At 35.6% G+C, this 22085-nt stretch overlaps 2 non-coding genes across 2 annotated transcripts; one reads left to right on the top strand and one right to left on the bottom strand.

Annotated features, from left to right (window-relative positions):
- Positions 1-16571: 16571 nt before the first annotated feature.
- On the bottom strand, positions 16572-16645 carry Trnat-ugu (transfer RNA threonine (anticodon UGU)). Its single transcript has one exon. It is a non-coding gene; the product is annotated as a tRNA-Thr (tRNA).
- A 207-nt stretch (positions 16646-16852) lies between these two features.
- Trnat-ugu (transfer RNA threonine (anticodon UGU)) lies at positions 16853-16927 on the top strand. The gene has a single exon. It is a non-coding gene; the product is annotated as a tRNA-Thr (tRNA).
- The last annotated feature ends 5158 nt before the right edge of the window (positions 16928-22085 follow it).

A 22085-nucleotide genomic window follows, 5' to 3' on the forward strand; every position in this document is an offset into this window, starting at 1 on the left:
ATGCAGTAATGTATGGGATAAAATGCACCATTTGTAAACTGGCCAGTGACTACATTTTTTACTGCAAACTTTTCAAAATATGTGTAGTGTTATACTTTACTTTGAAGTATCATAGTAACTATAGGCCATAACAGAAAAAAAACAAGTTCATTATGAAGCTGTGGCATGTGGCTACCAGACGCAGAAAAATATTTTTCCTCAAAATCGAATGATGGACCTGCATAGTGGAAAACACGTGCAAATCCCAGAAATGTGGTTTTAATTATTTTAAGTTTAATTTAAAAGTTTTACTGAGAAACTAACTACACAGACGAATGTAGCTTTGCTTCATCCACATAAAACAATTTTTTAGGCTAGTTGGATGACTTGAAGTTTCATTTCCCTAGTATCATGTGATATGAATTGCGTGGAGCAACTAGTCCTCTGTGATAGTGGGTACCCAAATGGACAGTTAAGCTGGACACACCTTGCACAGCCTGAAGGCCACTATTTACTTCTAGGCTCTGTAGGGTTAGCCAACACCTTCATGGCTAACTTCGCGCCATAGAAGACGTCTTCGACGATGAGCGTTTCTGCCTGGTGGCAGAGCTGTTACTGTTGTTCCTGAGCAACTGTACTGAAGATGACGCTATCAACACCATCACAGAAGATGAGGTCCACCAAAAACTCGCACAACTGCACCTCAGGAAAGCAGGGGGTGTGACGAAGTCAAGAACGCGCTCCTGAAGCGATTACTATCAGACCATTAGGTCAGCCAAGCACAATTCACGGCCCCACTCAAACTTCAGAATTTGGGTCCCGGTTCACTACAAATCGTCACTGTCGTCATTCCATTAAAAAGCTGATTGTTGACCATATTTGCATGTGCAAATACATTTCATGCATTTCATAATGGCTGTAGTCACTGCAGTGCATGTTCCTTCAAATGTGCATGTGCATGTGCATGCATGCATGCACATCCAAATTGCAACATGTAAAAAATGTTTGATTATAGACAAGGGAATTGAAGAAGAAAATTCGGTACCTAAAGCATGTGTATCATAGATATCACAGGAAGCCAAACCCCCTCTCCTAATCATTTGGAAATATTCCGAGATCCACGGTATAAAAGCATTACTGAAGTGAACACCCCTCATAACCAGAATTATTTGCTATTATGTTTGATGACAAATTTTGGGAAATACTTTTTCTAGAGACACATCTACATGCACATCAGACATTAGACAATGAATGGAAAAAAGTGCAGGTGGACTTCACTTGGTCTCCTGTTAGTTTTCATTAAATGAAGGCCTTCTGTGCATTGTGTATTTTGATAACTCAAGTCAGAAAAGCGAATACTCAAACATAATGGTTTAAAAGAGTGGCCGTGGAAATTCCAGTACTTAAAAACAGAATTCCTTTTAACAAATTAAGCAAATTTCAAAGATAATATAAATTTTAAAAATTCAAAACCTTGTTTTATTTGTGAAAAAGAATTTGCTATAGGAAAAATTTAGGAGATCATTGTCATTTAACATGAAAATATCGAGAAGCTGCACATGTAGACTGTAATCTCAGGTATCAAAATCTTTAGTTTATTCCAATTTATATTCATAATTTCGCAAATTATGATGTTCATTTGCTTATTAAAGAATTGGCAATAGATAATCGAGATGTTAACACTATTCCAAAAAGTGAACAATTATATATTTCTTTTAGTAAAAAGGTTGATGATGGATTAACATTAAGATTTTTACATATGAGTAACCTTATGGCATTAGTGATTGATAAATCAACATCTAATCTTACAAAAAAATTAGAGAAAGAGCAAAATATTTTAAACATGAACAATTACATTTAATGATTAAAAGGGGAGTTTATGCTCATGAATACATGCATTGTGGAGAAAAGGAAAAAAACAAATATACCTAATACAGAATATTTTTATTCTCGACTTAATAAATCAAATATTTCTAATGAAAATTATAATCATGCAAAACAAGTCTGGAAAAAATCAATATTAAAAATTTAGATGAACATATCAAATAATATAACGAATCTGACATTGACATACTGGCAGATATTTTTGAAGATTGTAGGGATACTTGCATTAAATCTTGGTATTTTACAACACCTGGCTTACCTGACGATTCTATGTTAAAATGACAAAAGTTGAATTAGATTTATTAAACACTTATGACATGTCTTTATTTATTGAAAAAGAAATTAGAGGTGGTGTTTCTTAAAGAATTAAAAGATGTGCTAAATCAAATAATAAATATATGAAAAATTTTGAGCCAAATTATATTGTATGTTTAAGTGCAAATAATTTATATGGCTGTGCAATCTCTCAGTTTTTACCAATTAGAGATTTCCGTTGGTTAGACTCAACATGTTTTAATTCTGATAAAATACTTAAAATACCAGATGATATTGAAAATGAATATGATTATATTCTAGAAGTCGATCCAGAATATCAAAAATAATTACATGATTTATAGAAAGATTTACCATTAGTACCAGGAAGAAGAAATAAATTATTAACATTAAATAACAAAGAAAAATATGATTTACATTATTGAAATCTTAAACAATATTTAAATCTTGGTTAAAAATTAACGAAAAGTCATAGAACCTTAGCATTTGAACAATCAGATTGGTTGAAAAAATATATTGCTTTTAATGCAGAATCGAGAACTAAAGCTTAAAATGATTTTGAAAAGGAAACCTTTAAATTAAATGACTAATTCTGTACTTGGTAATACAAAAGAAAATTTTACAAATACACAAACCGTTAAAATAATAACAAATTTAAAAATATATATGTGCAATATATTTCAAAACCAAAGTATTAACCTACTGCTGTATCTTCAGAACATTTAGTTGCAGTGTGTATGAAAAAATAAGAAATTGAATAAACCAATCTATATTGGAATGAGTACTTTAAATATTTAAAAATAAAAACAAAAATAGAGAGACTACTGATGTATGGTACATGGACACAAATTCTTTTATTTATGATATAAAAACTGAAGGTTTTTATAGAGCTAGGAAATCGTTGATAAGCGAATTTGAACCCTAGTCGTTACTTAGAAAATACTATTTTGAAATTCCACAAGTAAACAAGAAAGAAAAATGAAACATGAAAACTGCAAAAATTATGTTGGTGCATGTTATTTTAAGATCGAAAATGTTGTGTATAAAATAGTAAGAGGAGTTAAAGAATGTTGTAAAAACGAGATTATTAAATCATTTGTACATTAAATGTACACATTTTAAAAAAAAATTCTGATGATGATATTGTGAGATGAAATTAATACTTATTGTCATTACAAAACAATTATGATTAATTAATAAAATAAACGAGATTAACCAAAATGAAATATAAAATAACAAAATGAATTCGATATCTTTAATATTATTCATAATATGATAATTTTTGATGTGTTTTTAAATGTCTTTCACAAACAAATTTTCTATAGAACATTCACCATTCCGATAATACTTTTCTTCAAAAGCCGTTTCCTCTTTTTTTGATTGATTACTGTTACTCCTCTGAATATATTTAGCAGAATTTATAATTTCTTTATTACAATTTTCACAAGTACATGTTTCCTATTTCAGTTATTAATCAGTTGTTTTATATGTTCATTTTTCTTTTCCTTATATTTCTTGTTTCCTTTTTATACAGTCAATACAGCCTATTTTTGAAGGATATTCTTATTTGCAAATTTTCTTTATAAGTATCCTTTTCTTGTTTCCACAATGGTCAAATCATTATATTTTCAATTTCCATTTATAATGAAAAAATTTATTAGAATTTAAGAAACTAAGAATCTAATAAACTTTATTATATATAAACAGCGCTGTTTCTAGATCTAAAAAAACAACAAACTTATATATAACGATAAACAGTTTTAAAAATTATTGAAGAAAATAATAATACACTTTTTAAAGCAAAAAACCTTCATGATATTTTAGAATATGTTAAGTCAAGAGAGGTTCTGAAATATAATGTTAAACATAACTTTAGAAAAATTGTAAGGAAATCAAGTACAGCTTGCAGATACCCTTACATTCAAATACAAATTATATAGAGGATTCTGTATTACATTCTTTAACTATGAAATAAAAAAGGTAACTAGCCTAAATTTTTTAGATTGGAATTATGAACAAGTTTTACCATCAATTCGAAAACATAGAGAATGTAAAATAAATATTAATGTAAAACACGTCATTGAGATCAATTTAATCCTTTAAAAGATCTAAATAAAAGTAAGGTTGATTATATTGCTAAATGAGATGAAATCTGTTACAGAACTATAGCAATTTCATGTGAAAACAATGAATAAATTTATTGTTTATTACCACACGTTCTTCGAACAACCGATGAAAATCTAAAAACTACTTTAGTTATTTGAAGATTATGTTTATAATTATGAGTACTACATTATTGGAACATAATATAAAAATGTTCAAAAACATTAAAAATTATTAGAAGTATTTGTACAAATTGTGAAGAATTTCTTAAGACTTAATGTGTACCAAATTCAGTAAATTAAATGTAATGAATGAAAGAAAGTTTAAGAAATTAACTTTAAGAATTATTTGTTGTTGAAATTACTTCAACACAATGAATAATTATTCATGGAAAACAATATAATGATGACGAAACTAATGCAGCAAGTATTTCTTAAAATGTAAAACTAAATTTCAAAGTACTCTCTTCACAATTACATTTTTAATAATTTTCATATGGATTTTATGTCTTCATTAAAACTAGTTAATTCCATTAATTCAAATTTAAAATTTTGAAATAATCTTTGTTAACCATTAATTGAATATGAAAATATTCTATCGTTCTTAATAAAGCAATAAGAATACTGAATATTATATTCAATACCAAACACATTGAAAGTTTCAATAACTAACTCCATTTATATAAAAAGTTTTTATTAACATTTTATAAAATTATATTACTTTTATTCATTCAACTATTTTATGAATTACCTTAACCTAATCATTTAACATATACTTTTTTGGTTATTTACAACTTTTTCACCGAGATAAACATCTGGAAAAATCGTTGTTATTTGTTCTTTTTCACAAAAATTTTCCTTATTTCTTCAGCATTTGGGTCTTTCAATTTGTATGTGATTCGATTATAATGATTAACATCTACAATTTAAACATTTCTGTTGATCTATTTGCTGTATAACCTGTTTCGTAAATTCCTTTTAATTTACTTATTCTTGCTTAACACCAATGTTATATTTACAATTGATATCTAACAAATTTGATACAAAATTTTGAAAAATCAACTGTAACAGTTAATAAATATTTATATTCTTTGTTTATTTTTTAGTTTCGTTTAATCTCCCAGAATCCATTTCGACGAAATCAGCTTGTGATACATCATCTATTCCAAAAGAAATAACATTCTTTTTAAAAAAAATTCGGATTAGTTTATGTAATTCGTTAATAATTTATTCATGAATGCTTAGTCCATTACCTACAAATTTTTTAACAAATTTGTGGGACAAATGTTGCATGGCGCAATGTGGTGCCATAATATGACATTAGTTTTTGTAGCTAGCTGGGGTCCCATCAGATATGAAGGTCAACTTTGTTTTTTTAATTGGGATGCTATAGTTTGGTACTTATTTTGTGATAATGGCTATCTAATCTAGTGATGGGTAGCAGTAAGGTCTTTGAAGGTCAATGAAGGTCACAAAGGTGTCATGAACGTCCATTTAGAGAAGCTGTTTGACGTGATGACCATTGGTATCAATGCAGTGCTGCAATCTTCTTGTCATGGATTGAGTGGTATTTCTCATCACATCGGCACTTATCGAAGCATATGCTCTGACAATTCTCTCTCGCATATCTTCAGATGTAGTTGGAATGTCTTTATGAACACCATAAGAAAAAATCCAGAGATGTGAAGTCTGGCGAACAAACTACCCACGGCTGCAATAATTTTGACAAGCAAAGAGAAATAGTTTTAATGAGAGGATTACTGGTGTTTGAACCATGACTAACTTGCAATATTAAGTCAGTAATGGTACTTTCATTTTCGATAGCAGAAAGCAAACATAAACAAGCATAGAAAAGAGTTGAATAGAGTTCATAGTTCTAATACTTCTGGAAAGAAAGTTTTTAGATTAGGGGATAGTGTTCAGCGAAATATTTAAACTTGCTTACAAAGTTGCGCAGGGCAGCAAGATGTCGGCGGGTTACGAAGTTGTGAGCAGGACACAGGCTGTTCCGCTTAATAATCACCTCCAGCGAAATGTGAACACAGATTCTGCATAGCTGTATCAGTAACCCAGTGGCGATGAACAAACCACAACACGCTGATATGCAACCATTGTTGACATGTCCCCTGTTGCAAAGCACATTCATTCATTTATTCACTTTGTGCACTGACCACGACGCTTACGTCCATAAGTACACAGTTCATCACATTCATATAGCCGTAGCCACAAATACAAAGTTCATAGAATTGTTCTTTTACGTCACGCACGCCGTAAACAATGTCCACTCTGTTCTTGCAGTTCAAACTTCTGTAACGTCATTGAAAGTCAGATATACTGCACAGTCAATTAAAATCTCCACTTTCACGGCTTGATAGAACGGGAAAGACAACGGTTCCACTACCCGAATATCAATGCCACCGTAGTTCATTGGCATGAAGGCACTATTCGTGTCTGCCACAACTAAGCATTGTTAGTGGCACTTTCGCAGTCCAGTTTATTTGCTCCTAAAGTTCATTGGCGATGGCATTACGTACCGCAGTGGTAAAGCGAATTGACATTCTCACAGTTCAGTATCACTGCCCGTACAATTCTGGGTACTTTTCATAAAAACTTTTCGCGCACACGCTTCACAGATGCATCATGCACCGTACCTTCTACTACATATCCTCTGTTAGATTGTCGATATCGCTATTGCTGTCCCCTGGCTACGGGTGTTATATTATTATCATAAATTGCATAAGTCCTTATAAAAGTTCTTGACTGCATTTTTCACAGTTAATAATATACCAAAAAAGAAATTTACAAACTTTTCGACAGTTACGAAGGAAAAAAACTATGGTTATCCATTGGCAAACGAAATAATCACAATTACATCTTTACATTTAAAAACCACGGTAGTACGTTACATCATCATAATTACATATGCCAGCAGGAACATTAGGAAAAAAAACAGAAAACGAAAGAAAATCATCACCAAAAATTTTATAAGCATAGTTAGCAATGCCTTTTACAACACCCTATCCACATTCCTCCAGAACCTCACCAACTTCTCCCCCATTTGCTTCACCTAGTCCTACTCAACCAACAAGCCACCTTCCTAGATTTTGACCTCTACCTGAAAGGTGGCTACATCAATACCTATATCCATATCAAACCTACTAATCATCAGCAATACCTCCACTTCGACAGTTACCACCCATTCCATACCAAGAAGTCCCATTCATAGAGTCTACCCACCCGTGGACAGTCAACATCGCAATTGCAGTGCCGAGTGGTCCCTCTCGAAATATACTGAGGGTCTCACTGAGGCCTTCACAGACTGTAATTATCCTCCCAATCCTGTACAAAAACATATCTCCCGGGCCTTGTCTTTTCAGTCTCCCACCACCTCCCAAAGTCTCACTGTCTGGCAACAGAGGAGCATTCCCCTCGTAACTAGGTACTACCCAGGACTGCCAGGAGAGGATCAACTAAACTACATTCTGCGCCAGGGTTTTGAATGCCTCTCGTCATGCCCTGAAATTTGAAACATTTTACCCACTATCCTTCCTACCCCTCCCACTGTTGTATTCCACTGTTTGCCAAACCTACATAATATACTCGTCCATCCTTACACATCCCCTGGTCCCAATCCCTTACCTCATGGCTTATATCCCTGTAAGAGACCTTTCTGCAAGACCTGTCCCATACATCCTCCCACCAACACCTACTCCAGTTCGGTCACAAACATCACGTATCCCACCAAAGGCAGCGCTGTCTGTAAAACCAGTCATGTGATCTCCAAGCTAAGCTGCAACCACTGTGCTGCATTCTTATGTGGGCATGACAACTAACAAGCTGTCTGCCTGCATGAATGGCCACTGACAAACTGTGATCAAGAAACAAGTGGACCACCCTGTAGCTGAGCACGCTGCCCAACACAACATCCTTCATTTCAATGATTGCTTCACAGCCCGTGCCATACGGATCCTTCCCATCAACACCAGCTTTCCTGAAACGTGCATAAGTCTCCCTGCAATATATTCTACATTCCCATAATCCTTCTGGCCTCAACCTTCATTAGTCATTGTCCTACTCATCCAGCCCCTTCCCTGTTCCCATTCCAGCACTACACATCCCTAATTCCTCCAATGCACCCGGTCTCTTTACTTCTCTCCTTTTCCACTAATCGCCCCCCCCCTCTCTCTCTCCAGCCCTCTGTCTAGCCTTGTGACTGGATGTAACTGACCTACCATCTCTCCACCTCATCCCTTCACGCTCTCCAGCAGCACTTCACTATCCTTCACCCCTACCCTGCTATCCCTCCCCCTCCCTGCCACAGCCTCCTCCTTACCCCCAACAAATTGCCACTCTCACCATACACTGCTGCTGCTGCATCATGAATTTAGCTGCCAGAGACTGCAGTCGTGTGTGTGTGTGTGTGTGTGTGTGTGTGTCATCTATTTTTGACAAAGGCCTCATTGGCAGAAAGCTTATTCTGTAACAGTCTATTTATTGCACCTGTCTGCAATCCACCATCTACACTATATGGTGAGAAGCAACTTTGTTTTTCATAATTTTGTTACACTATTTCTGGATTTTCCATTGTTTGATTAGAGTCTTATTTCTTAATTTCTTCCCAAGTATCTAAATCTGTTTTCTCATAATCATAAAATGTCCATATATAACATTCTTCAGAATAAAGTGCTCTTTAACAATCAATAGCTTAATTATGTTCTTAATTTCTCAAATGTTCTACAATTAATGGTGGTTTAAATTTTTTTTTTTTGCAAACTTTACATTTGACTTTTTCCTCTCTTGGTTTATTACAAATATTTTCTTCATATTTAAATTAATCCCGGAAATTAATCATTGTTTTTGTTTTTATTTATAAAGAAAAAATTAGTATATTTTTATATTTTTAAAATAAAAAAATCGTTTATTGGAATAGATATATTTTTGATTGTGGATATAGCAAAATTAAAGTCTTATTTTTAAATTGATCTGATGTCAACAAGGACATGCAAAGTTTGCATAAAACACAAAGCTGGAAGTGAAACTACATGGGAATTCACAGCATGTAAAGTGTCTTTACAGCCATCATAATGTTTTTGAAACTACCGTAGAAGACATGGCTACTACTTTTTAGAGTCATAGGTATTATCGTATTACAAATTCGTTCAGGGAGAACATGTCTTTTTGTAGTTATCTTTTTGTTGACACTATCTGCTTTTTGGTGTCTTGTTATTGCATTCCATAAGAGCAGTATTGCATGGAACAAATAACATTGTTGCTACATCGCAGATGTTCACATGGCGGTTTATACTGCCATTGTCCCACTCATCACGCTGGTCCATCTAGCTCACTTTGGCTCCCACCACTTGGGCCCCGCCTTCATCGAACTAAATCAGTGGTTCCCGAAGTTTATGAGAGTGGTACCCCCGAGAATGTAGGTAGTACCCTAACTCCCTTCCACAACTGCCAACATTAGCACTTAACTAAATTTTAGAAAAAAATTACTTTTCTTTGAACGATTTCATTTTTAAAAGACATACAACACATGATATTTACTTTTCCTGGGTGCCTTATTAAACAAAGAGCTGCTGAGTCACTAAGCCAATTGGTTACTGTTTATTTCTAGCCATCTTCTTTATATTTGGTTTTCTTGGTCAATGAACATCATAAGACATGTGTCAAGTCTGTTCAGTTATTTTTCTTTTGGTTTCACATCTATAAATCTAAAATACCGTGTTTCTTTTCCGTATGCAGTGTTTGATTAGTGATGACGAGATTTCCGGTACACTGTGAATGCTATCTACAACTACTAGGAAAAGAAAGCTACCTATTCACAGAAAGTGTTGAAACTTATTATACAACTTACCTCTTCTGCACCACTCATGTCCAGAGAGACATTTGTTTCACCCACACCTTGCACCTTTACTTAAAATCTACCAAGTTGATATGGGTTCACTATACTTACTGATTGCAGTCACTTGCTTGGTAGAAACCTTACTTCATAACTGGCATGAACTGAAAGATTGTAGCCTGATAATGCTTTGTGTCTGACCACTTCCACTAATTATAATAATTGCAATAATAATACTCTGTATGCCAGCATGGTAGGTGTAATGACGTTACTACTGTCTTGCACTGTCAGTTAGTTTGTTTACCTGTTTGAAAGTGAGTAATGAAGCAATTTCTGGTCTGTTACAGGAACTATCTACAACTTGGAGAATAAACTTTCATGAGATGTTCAGCATTTGTTAGATGTCTCACTGTTATTGTCATAGCTGCATTTCCTGAAATAAACACAGAAATCGAACAAAGATTGTAAAATTTTGGCACCCTCACTTTCAAGATACACAGAAGAAAACTACTAAATTACATCGGCTAACAAAGAAGAGTTAACCTGTCCAATGTTTGCTGTTTTTCTCTAACCGTAGTAAGTGGCTGAAAAGTATAATACAATCACGAGCATCGCACTACTGATACTAATTTTTTGAGATTCTGCTTAAAAATCATGGTGTAATCGACGATTATATCACTATTTTGTCATTATGAATAGTCAGTGCTAAAGGGTGAGAACTGAGGCTGAAGAACGACATTCATCTTAATTCGCCTGTTTTCAACAGCTGTATGTGGATAAAGGCATATTATGAATACACAGAAAACAGAACTGTTACTTTCTACTGTTATTGTAAACTATGAATGAATTGTTAAGCTTTTACCCTTACACGATATCGCAAGTTTGTTGTGGGTCACTGCATTGTTAATCTTTTAAAGGAACTGGGGCATTGAACTTTATTGGTACCACACTTTGTAAAACACTTCCAAACTAGGGACGGTGCTGTATTGTATTACAACTAATGTCCAATGACAAAAGCGAGAAACTACGATACAGACAAGATGGGGCAAGTCTCGCATACTGTGTGTACCATCTAATAGTCCACGCCACATGTTAACAATGACAGTATTGTCTCAGCAACACGGCACTAAATCTTGTGCTACGTGTTTGTTGGTCGTTTCTGTCGACATTATTATTGAAATAGCACTGATGGATGATCACATTTTCTATTATAAATCAATATTTTAAAGCAATGGAAATTTTATAAATAAGAATAGCTCACTTTTTAAGGTTTATTTAAAATCCAAAATGTTGGCACTGCTGCTATGGCTAATTGTCATTTCGGTTTTTTTACCCATTTATATTAAAAATTAAGAAAAGCACCTGTTATAAGAGACCAAACAAATACCAAGAAATATCGGTTATTCAGAGCTAAAAAACCTATTGGTTTTTCCCACCCGTAGTAGCGGGTGAATATGCAAAGAAGTTGTTGTTCATAGATTCACTAGCAGTATCCTCAACTGCATAGTGTCACTTATTAAGAATAGCATTTGGAAAGCAAATAATCATTGGTCTTATGTTGTGAATATTACAGTCTTAAAATATGTAGAATAATAATAATAATGATCTCCAAGAAATAGTTTCATGACTAAGACACAATGATATAATTTTTTTATTCTCCACAACAAATTACGTTTCATCCTTCAAGGGGTAATGACCCCCAGATTGGGAACCACTGAACTAAATGGTACAGCAAGGGGTTAACCTATACACAGCAGTCACCTGTGAGCTCGCTCGCGCATGTTGGAGGCCATTACATTAATTGTTAGTTCTTATGATAGAATATGAGGTAATTTTTGTTTCTTTAAATATCTGTGGAAAGCTTTGGAGCTATGTAAATAGCAAATAAAAAAGGTTATTACTCAAGATGTAATCGATATCAGAGGTAAATGTACCCAATTGTGCATGGGACCCATCTTCAAACATGATGAGAAGTTTCTCTTTGGATCTGCAATATACTACTCATTAAGCGCACCATCATGCAACACTGCACCATTGCACACGTACGTATTTATAACTGCCGTAACGTAATATTTGCGGCAGTTCTCAAAAGATGTTGCTTGACGATATTTAGTCTAATTTTAAATCACCAAGAACACACGCCACTTTGCCTGCTTGAGACTTCTTTATTGACTTCTTACTTAGCAGCCATCTCAAAATCATCACATCTTTGCTATCAAAGAATAAACAAAAAATAAATAAAATTTTAAAGATATTACATCGTGTTATCAGTAAGGAACTATAACTATTAACAGTCTTGGCAACTTCATAAAATATAAAAATTGCAGTTAGATTCATCACTGTTGCCTTTACACTACTCCGCCACCAGTAACATGGTTAAACTTTTTTACAGAAAGGTAAATTCGCAATAATTCTCAGTCATAGGTACTATAACCCTTCTGTGATTTACTCAGTTTCTGTGAAAAGAATGCAACAGGTCTCCAATTTACGTTTTCCATTTTCTGGAGCACAGAACCAACAGCAGTATGTGATGTGTCTGTACATAATTGTAGGGGTAACTCTGAGTTAGGAAAAACCAATAATGCAGCATTTGCTATATCTTGTTTGGATTTCTCAAACATTTTCTTTGCTTCTTCAGTCCACTGAATTTGTCTATTATCCTTCTTTCTTGCTCCATTAATATAGTCATGCAAAACAGCTTGAGCCTGTGGCGCATCTTTAAGGTAGCGACGTGATAATAAGAAGATATGACGACAAACGGGAACGTTTCCGAAGATCGCCTGGAAGCAAACAAGGTTAGCATCAATAGAGTGAAAAACCCGAAATTTGGTTCTGTCGAGTAGACGCACAGTTCAGGATTTGCAAAATTGTCACAGAAGGTTGTGTGTTCAAATCACGTCGGGGTCACCCAAATATAACAGCCGTAGCGTAATATTTGCGGCAGTTCCCAAAAGATGTTGCTTGACGATATTTAGTCTAATTTTAAATCACCAAGAACACACGCCACTTTGCCTGCTTATGGCTTCTTTATTGACTTCTTACTTAGCAGCCATCTCAGAATCATCACATCTTTGCCACCAAAGAATAAACAAAAAATAAAGCGAGCTAACAAGACACTGCTGTTGTACTGTGTGTAGCCGTCCTCAAAGTGGTAGGTGCACCATCTGGGGGTCGAGGGGGGAGGGATGCAGAGAGTAATGGCACATCAGGCATACAATAAGGATCAGTAATGACATATGAAATGGGGATCGCAAATGCAACGAGAGGGTGCTACAGTCATGAGAGGGCATTGCTTACAAATACTTCAGAGTGCATGGACCCCGTCACCATGCTCACTGTGGAAGGGTTGGGAGTAACGTGGCTAGCTACTCGTACGGCAGAAGGCTAAGATGCATTTAATTTACGAGGTGGCCAAATGCAAGGGGCGAGAAGTCTTGCGATTGTATCTTGCGAAATACTCTGCAAAAAAGGTGCTGTGCCACACATTATTCGCCACCCTGCATTGTCAATTGTGCAAAACTACCTCACTCCATGTGCAAAAGCCGGATGCTGGTACCAACAAACAACACGATCAGCTGCTGCAGAAGAAAGCATTCTTGAAAGGATGCAGTGTATGCCATCAACCAAGTACATGACGTTTATCTTGCGCCACTGATATCTCCCAACTCTTCGTCTGGGGCATGTGGTTGAGAGAACAATGTTACATGTATAGACTATACATCAATCAGTTTGCTATTGCAATATACAGATTAAGAAATTTACAGTTTGTGTCACAGTCTTCAGATCAGAGATTCATATATTTACAGTTTGTGATGTAGGCTAAGATTTGAGGTTCATATACTTTTCGAAAAGAGGTCTTTCATCACACTACTGTACTAAATCTAGAAACTCATCTATTGACGAATACACAGGACTGTTTAGCAGCAATAATTTTAATTTCTTTTTTAATTCTGTAATGGGCAATTTGGAGATATTAGGTTGGAAGAAATTCAGTAGTTTTATGCCTATATAGTGTAGGCTTTTCTCATTAAGTGTGGTTTTATGAGAGATACTGTGGGGTCTCTCTCTACCTTTAGTGTTGTGACATGTATGTCGTTATTAAATGTTTTGTTACTGTTTACTGCCATAATACAGGTTATTATTTGCAGCCTTGTCATCATATATGGGATGCCTAGGAATCCTTCGTACTCGGTTCGCTAGAAAATCAAATCAAACAAGTCATATTAAGGAATTTTATTACAAAAAGATAATATACAATACTTAACTTTGACATTACACAGATGTGTTGCAAGCAAAGGGCGGCATACGAAATAATTAATCTTCAGTATATACAACTCCAAGTCTACGTTGCATAGACAGTACAAGCGAGTAACGAGCTTTGATGCTTCTATCAAAATTGCTAGTCTTGATGCTGCTGTTCAACTGGGGCGTCACCAGTTAGTCTCGGCGCTTATGTCTTCTCCACATAGGGGCCGCTGCTGTCGTGATGTCATCCTGGAGAGAGGTCCAGTCAGTGTGCGATGGCTGACTTCTTTTCACAGCCATCTCTTCTCTATCGTTCCCGACTGATGAGCCAGCACTTGACTACGCCGTAACACAGGTTATGAACAGTCAGTATTTTAAATTCTTGAAACAAAATTCTGCAAGATTCCCTGGCACATTTCTTTCTCATAATTCTAAGTGCCTTCTTCTGTAGGATAAGTACACTTTTCATATTACCTTTACAGCTGGATCCCCGTATCTCTATCCCATGGCTTAGATGGTATTCAAATATGCAAAATTTATTTGCCTCAGAGTGGTAATGTCACAAAAAGCTATCATTCTTAGGGCATATATGCCAATAGACAGCTTTTTACAAATTGAAATTTGCTGTTCACAAAATGAGATGGCCTAAGAGGATGGAATTTATAGTGTGTTACCAATGAAATGAATCCTTGTGAAATCATTCTGCCAAAGAATACTTGGATATAAATTTAAAAAATGCCACCATCAAAGAACTACTGAAAATATATTAAACCTGTTTTGCTAATGCAAAACTAGACGATCTGAAAAGAAAAATCCTTAGAACAAACTTCAGAAAAGAATTTAAAAAGATGCAAGACAGTAAGTGCTGTGGAGCTGGAGCTTCAGATGTCTACATAGCAAAGTGCTGGACGTTCAAGGAGCTTCATTTTCTACAATTGCAAAAGATCTCTGTTCACTCGATCAGTACCTCTTGTGCTACTGTCAGTTGTATAGTCTTCAGCGTCAACAAGTTCTTGCATAGACCTTGCTGGAGTTTCCTCGATAATGTAAATGTGCAGAAGACTACATGCCATTGTAATGATATTCACTTTTCAGACTACAAGTTAACATGTTTTGGGAATATCAAACTGTTGGATACTAACATTTGGTATAGCAACATTTTATTATTGAAATTCATTATTTCTTTCTAATTATGAAGACAGAAGTGTTACAGAAATTTTGTCATCTGCCTCATAACCAGTCTCCTCATCAAGAGCTGCAGCCAGACCACAACTTGGTAAATCAACAAAGAGATAAAGAAATGATCAGTTTCCTCTGGCATGGCGTATGAATTCCTAACAAACAGGAAACACAGGAAAAGGCAACTGCAAAAGTTTGGAGTATGAAACTCAAATCAGTGACTCCAGAACAGTCAATAGTTGCTCAGAAGCATATTTCTGACATATTATTGGCAGGACAACTCGGAACTCTGGGGATAACATTTGCATCTCCAGGACTAATCCAGACCAGAGCAACACAACCAGAAGAGAAAGTACCAGGTCAGATTGGGCCAATAAAAAAGATTTGTGAATCCTCAAACAGCCAAACAAGGACACAAGTTTTGTATGCAAAAGAGTCTTAGTGACATATTTGAATAAATGTAATTTTGATACAGTTTGCATTATTTGTGCTTGTTTCCTGTATCTTAATATATTCGCAGAAGTGACCTTTCCTTTTTTACCAAATCACTGATTAACCCTTTTGCTTGATGTGGTGGATATACTTCCCACTAAATGTATTTCTTTACAGTGTTTCTGGAATATGTGTTACTACTTCTGTATGCTCCTGGCATCTAGTGGCAGTCTGCTGCACCAGCTGTACTTTCCGTTTTTTGAGAAATATAGCCTTCAGGACTGTGGGAGGTATATATCCCAACAAATAATGGTGTTTTAATGGTTCTTGGGAAGTATGGTTACCACCTAAGTAGTTTCTAGAAGGGGTTTGGGAAGTGTACATACCACAAAATTAATTTGTCATTTGTGGTCCTTGGGAAGCATACTTGCCACCAACTTAGGGGTATCCCAAAGCTTGTAGGAATATGTCTTACCACCTTTTTTCTATACCTGACATCTCATGATAGTACTGTACATTGCACTAGATGTGTCAAAAATGCTACATTGTTCAGTTTAAATGATGACTAACTGACAACCTCAGCTGCCAACAGGTGTTGTTGATATACCTCGATGTGGACAGCTGAAAATGTGTGCCCCGGCCGGGACTCGAACCCGGGATCTCCTGCTTACATGGCAGATGCTCTATCCATCTGAGCTACCGAGGCCACAGATGAATAGCGCGACTGCAGGGACTTATCCCTTGCACGCTTCCCGCGAGACTCACATTCCCAACTGTCCACAATTCTACATGTGTATTGTACCTTATAGACATTTGCCCACCCACTCATTACTCGGGCATGCTTTGGCGATTCCTGTAAGAATCACTGGAAGCGTGCAAGGGATAAGTCCCTGCAATCGTGCTATTCATTTGTGTCCTCGGTGGCTCAGATGGATAGAGCGTCTGCCATGTAAGCAGGAGATCCCGGGTTCGAGTCCCGGTCAGGGCACACATTTTCAGCTGTCCACATCGAGGTATATCAACAACATCTGTCAGCAGCTGAGGTTGTCAGTTAGTCATTATTTATTCCAGAGAAAAGCTGCACGGTCATCAACAGTAACTGTTCTTTCGAGAACAAGTTACTGTCTTCATATATATAGTTAAAGGCTAGCCAGCCATTGGCCTTCGTCTGTGCGAATGCGCACAGGTTCCCCAAAATCTTACGGGAATCGCCAAAGTGTGCGCGAGTAATGAGTGGGTGGGCAAATGTCTATAAGGTACAATACACATGTAGAATTGTGGACAGTTGGGAATGTGAGTCTCGCGGGAAGCGTGCAAGGGATAAGTCCCTGCAGTCGCGCTACTTATCTGTGTCCTCAGTGGCTCAGATTGATAGAGCATCTGCCATGTAAGCAGGAGATCCGGGGTTTGAGTCCCAGTCGGGGCACACATTTTCAGCTGCCCACATCGAGGTATATCAACAACACCTGTCGGCAGCTGAGGTTGTCAGTTAGTCATAATTTATTCCAGGGAGAAGCTGATCGGTCATCAACAGCAACTGTTCTTTCGAGAACAAGTTACTGTCTTCATATATATTGTTCAGTTTGTTATGAGATCACAATTGTTGTCAGAACACATTGCTTTGATTCTGCAATACACATCATTGTGACCTGTATTAGCAAACACACGTATTGTATGACAAAGTTTCTAGGATTCTTTTAAAATTGTGTAAACTTTAATATCATTAACAAATATTTTTTTAAATGAAGTAAAATAAAACATAAAATAAAAAGCAGAAAATACTGTTGATAATTTTTTACGTGTAATAGCAATACACAGCAGTTCACAAACAGGAAGTGAGAAATCCATTTACTACCACACTTTTAATACTTCACAAAAGTGCCATGGTGATATATGCACTACACAGTTTTTGGTCCTAATCACAAATAAAATTATCAAAAAATACATATAGTTGCTTGATCACAATCCTAATAGGGTAGTAAAAAAATTTTCTGCACTGATTTGCTACATTAAATGCGCTTGTAAAAGGGTTAAAATCTCTTATGTCCGATAATTTCTCAGTCCTGTGCAGATAGTTGAATTTTTTAATAATGTGATATTGTTGCTGCTCATGAGAAGTTTTCTACAATTTCACTACTTTAGTCACATTAATTAAGTGAACAGAATCATTATTACTACCACTGAATACCTCCAGAAAATTACATTCTTGTTTCGTATATATATATATATATATATATATATATATATATATATATATATATATATATATATATATATAAACAAAGATGATGTGACTTACCAAACGAAAACACTGGCACGTCGATAGACACACAAACAAACACAAACATACACACAAAATTCTAGCTTTCGCAACCAACGGTTGCTTCGTCAGGAAAGAGGGAAGGAGAGGGAAAGACGAAAGGATTTGGGTTTTAAGGGACAGGGAGCGGAAAGACTTACCTTAGGGGGAAAAAAGGATGGGTACACACTCGCACACACACACATATCCATCCACACATATACAGACACAAGCAGACATATACAGAGGCATATATATATATATATATATATATATATATATATATATATATATATATATATAATTTCCTCAAACAGTATTTCATCTTTTATAGTTCATAACCATGCTGAATATGTTCAGTATCATAATATATGCCTCCTATTGCTGTGTACGCATCCTCTCATATACCTGCAGGACACATTTCCTTATTTGAATGCCAAGCTTTGGAATACTAATTACAGATAGCAGCTAAGGACCAATAAAATGTTTTGTATAAAATGAACTCAGTATACTGACACCCAAGTTGTGTATGGATAATTTCATGAAAAGTGAAACTATAATACAAATATTTGAAGTGTAATAGATTGTGTCATGCTGTATATAAAACCAAAGTCAGAATATGTTATTTCTTAAACTGTACAATATCTCACAGCTTAGTATATTTTCACTGAAAAAGAACTGATGAAAATATACTGAATATTGTTGTTGTTGTCTTCAGTCCTGAGACTGGTTTGATGCAGCTCTCCATGCTACTCTATCCTGTGCAAGTTTCTTCATCTCCCAGTATCTACTGCAACCTAAATCCTTCTAAAACTGCTTAGTGTATTCATCTCTTGGTCTCCCTCCATGATTTTTATCCTCCACACTGCCCTCCAGTACTAAATTGGTGATCCCTTGATGCATCAGATCATGTCCTACCAACCGATCCCTTCTTCTAGTCAAGTTGTGCCACAAACTTCTCTTCTCCCCAATCCTATTCAATACACCCTCATTAGTTATGTGATCTACCCATCTAATTTTCAGCATTCTTCTGTAGCACCACATTTCGAAAGCTTCTATTCTCTTCTTGTCCAAACTATTTATCGTCCATGTTTCACTTCCATACATGGCTACACTCCATACAAATACTTTCAGAAACGACTTCCTGACACTTAAATCTATATTCGATGTTAACAAATTTCTCTTCTTCAGAAATGCTTTCCTTGCCATTGCCAGTCTACATTTTACATCCTCTCTACTTCGACCATCATCAGTTATTTTGCTCCCCAAATAGCAAAACTCCTTTACTACTTTAAGTGTCTCATTTCCTAATCTAATTCCCTCAGCACCACCTAACTTAATTCGACTACATTCCATTATACTCGTTTTGCTTTTGTTGATGTTCATCTTATATCCTCCTTTCAAGACACTATCCATTCCGTTCAACTGCTCTTCCAAGTCCTTTGCTGTCCCTGACAGAATTACAATGTCATAGGCAAACCTCAAAGATTTTATTTCTTCTCCATGGATTTTAATACCTACTCCGAATTTTTCTTTTGTTTCCTTCACTGCCTCCTCAATATACAGATTGAATAACATCGGGGAGAGGCTACAACCCTGTCTCACTTCCTTCCCAACCACTGCTTCCCTTTCATGTCCCTCGACTCTAATAACTGCCATCTGGTTTCTGTACAAATTGTAAATAGCTTTTCCCTCCATGTATTTTACCCCTGCCACCTTCACAATTTGAAAGAGAGTATTGCAGTCAACATTGTCAAAAGCTTTCTCCAAGTCTACAAATTCTAGAAACGTAGGTTTGCCTTTCCTTAATCTATTTTCTAAGATAAGTCGTAGGGTCAGTATTGCCTCATGTCTTCCAATATTTCTACGGAATCCAAACTGATCTTCTCCAAGGTCGGCTTCTACTAGTTTTTCCATTCGTCTTTAAAGAATTCGCGTTAGTATTTTGCAACCGTGACTTATTAAACTGATAGTTCGGTAATTTTCACATCTGTCAACACCTGCTTTCTTCGAGATTGGAATTATTATATTCTTCTTGAAGTCTGAGGGTATTTCGCTTGTCTCATACATCTTGCTCACCAGATGGTAGAGTTTTGTCAGGACTGGCTCTCCCAAGGCTGTCAGTAGTTCTAATGGAATGTTGTCTACTCCTGGGGCCTTGTTTCGACTTAGGTCTTTCAGTGCTCTGTCAAACTCTTCACACAGTATCATATCTCCCATTTCATCTTCATCTACATCCTCTTCCATTTCCATAATATTGCCCTCAAGTACATCACCCTTGTATAGACCCTCTATATACTCCTTCCACCTTTCTGCTTTCCTCTACATCCTTACATTTGCCCTCTAGCCACCTCTTCTTAGCCATTTTGCACATCCTGTCGATCTCATTTTTGAGACGTTTGTATTCCTTTTTGCCTTCTTCATTTACTGCATTTTTATATTTTCTCCTTTCATCAATTAAATTCAATATTTCTTCTGTTACCCAAGGGTTTCTTCTAGCCCTCGTCTTTTTACCTACCGGATCCTCTGCTGCCTTCACTACTTCATCCCTCAAAGCTACCCATTCATCTTCTACTATATTTCTTTCCCCCATTCTTGTCAATTGTTCCCTTATGCTCTCTCTGAAACTCTGTACAACCTCTGGTTTAGGCAGTTTATCCAGGTCCCATCTTATTGAATTACCACCTTTTTATAGTTTCTTCAGTTTTAATCTACTGTTCATAACCAATAGATTGTGGTCCCCAGGAAATGTCTGATAATTTAAAACCTGGTTCCTAAATCTCTGTCTTACCATTATATAATCTATCTGAAACCTGTCAGTATCTCCAGGCTTCTTCCATGTATACAACCTTCTTTTATGATTCTTGAATCAAGTGTTAGCTATGATTAAGTTGTGCTCTGTGCAAAATTCTACCAGGCGGCTTCCTCTTTCATTTCTTACCCCCAATCCATATTCACCTACTACGTTTCCTTCTCTCCCTTTTCCTGCTGACGAATTCCAGTCACCCATGACTCAATATACTCAATATGTAGGGAAAAATACATGACTTTTGGTACATTACAATTTGATACAGAATACATCTCTTTGTTTTCAATATATTATTTAGACATAATCAAACAATTTAAAACAGTAGTTGGAAATACTTTTTATTATTTCAGAAATAAAAGAATTAAAATAGTTTACAGAACTCGTTTACTGATAGGTCCATAACCAATTCAACTAAAGTGTTTGTACCAAACCTAAAATTTTACATTTGACAGAAAAAATTGTTTGTTCTTTTTTATTTGACTATGACATACCAATTCCAGTAAAAATTTACAAAATATTGTAACTTCCAGAAATTCTGTTATAGATGTAACAATTGATTTTTGTCTACTTAAAAAAAAGAGTTTCAAACAAGTGGTTAAAGAATTTCTCAGCATATTGCTCAAATGAACTTATCAACTGACTACAATAGAATAATGATGAGACAAGAATAGTAGCTGAAGTGGTGCAGAAACGTTATATATAATAAATGTTGGATGTCAAGTTTCTTGTCCATTGTTTTATCAAAAGTAAGGTGCCTCCTTTGAAATGACAAAAACTGAAAATGTTTCAGATAGCATTTGTGTACTCCAGATTGATTTCAGTGAGAAGTTCACTATAGCTCGCCAGGATGAGCTGCAGCATGCACACTGGATTAAGGAACGAATCACTCTTTACATAGCAGTGACTTATGCAGTTTCTGGTCCAGTTTCATATGATATTGCATCTGATTACTTTCAACTTGATAAGCTAGCTGTTCATGTTTTTAATCAGAACATATTTCGAAACTAAAAAATGAAATTCCCTAATCTTAAGGTAGTA

Source organism: Schistocerca serialis, chromosome 10 (assembly GCF_023864345.2).
Source record: "Schistocerca serialis cubense isolate TAMUIC-IGC-003099 chromosome 10, iqSchSeri2.2, whole genome shotgun sequence".
Taxonomy (NCBI): Eukaryota; Metazoa; Arthropoda; class Insecta; order Orthoptera; family Acrididae; genus Schistocerca; species Schistocerca serialis.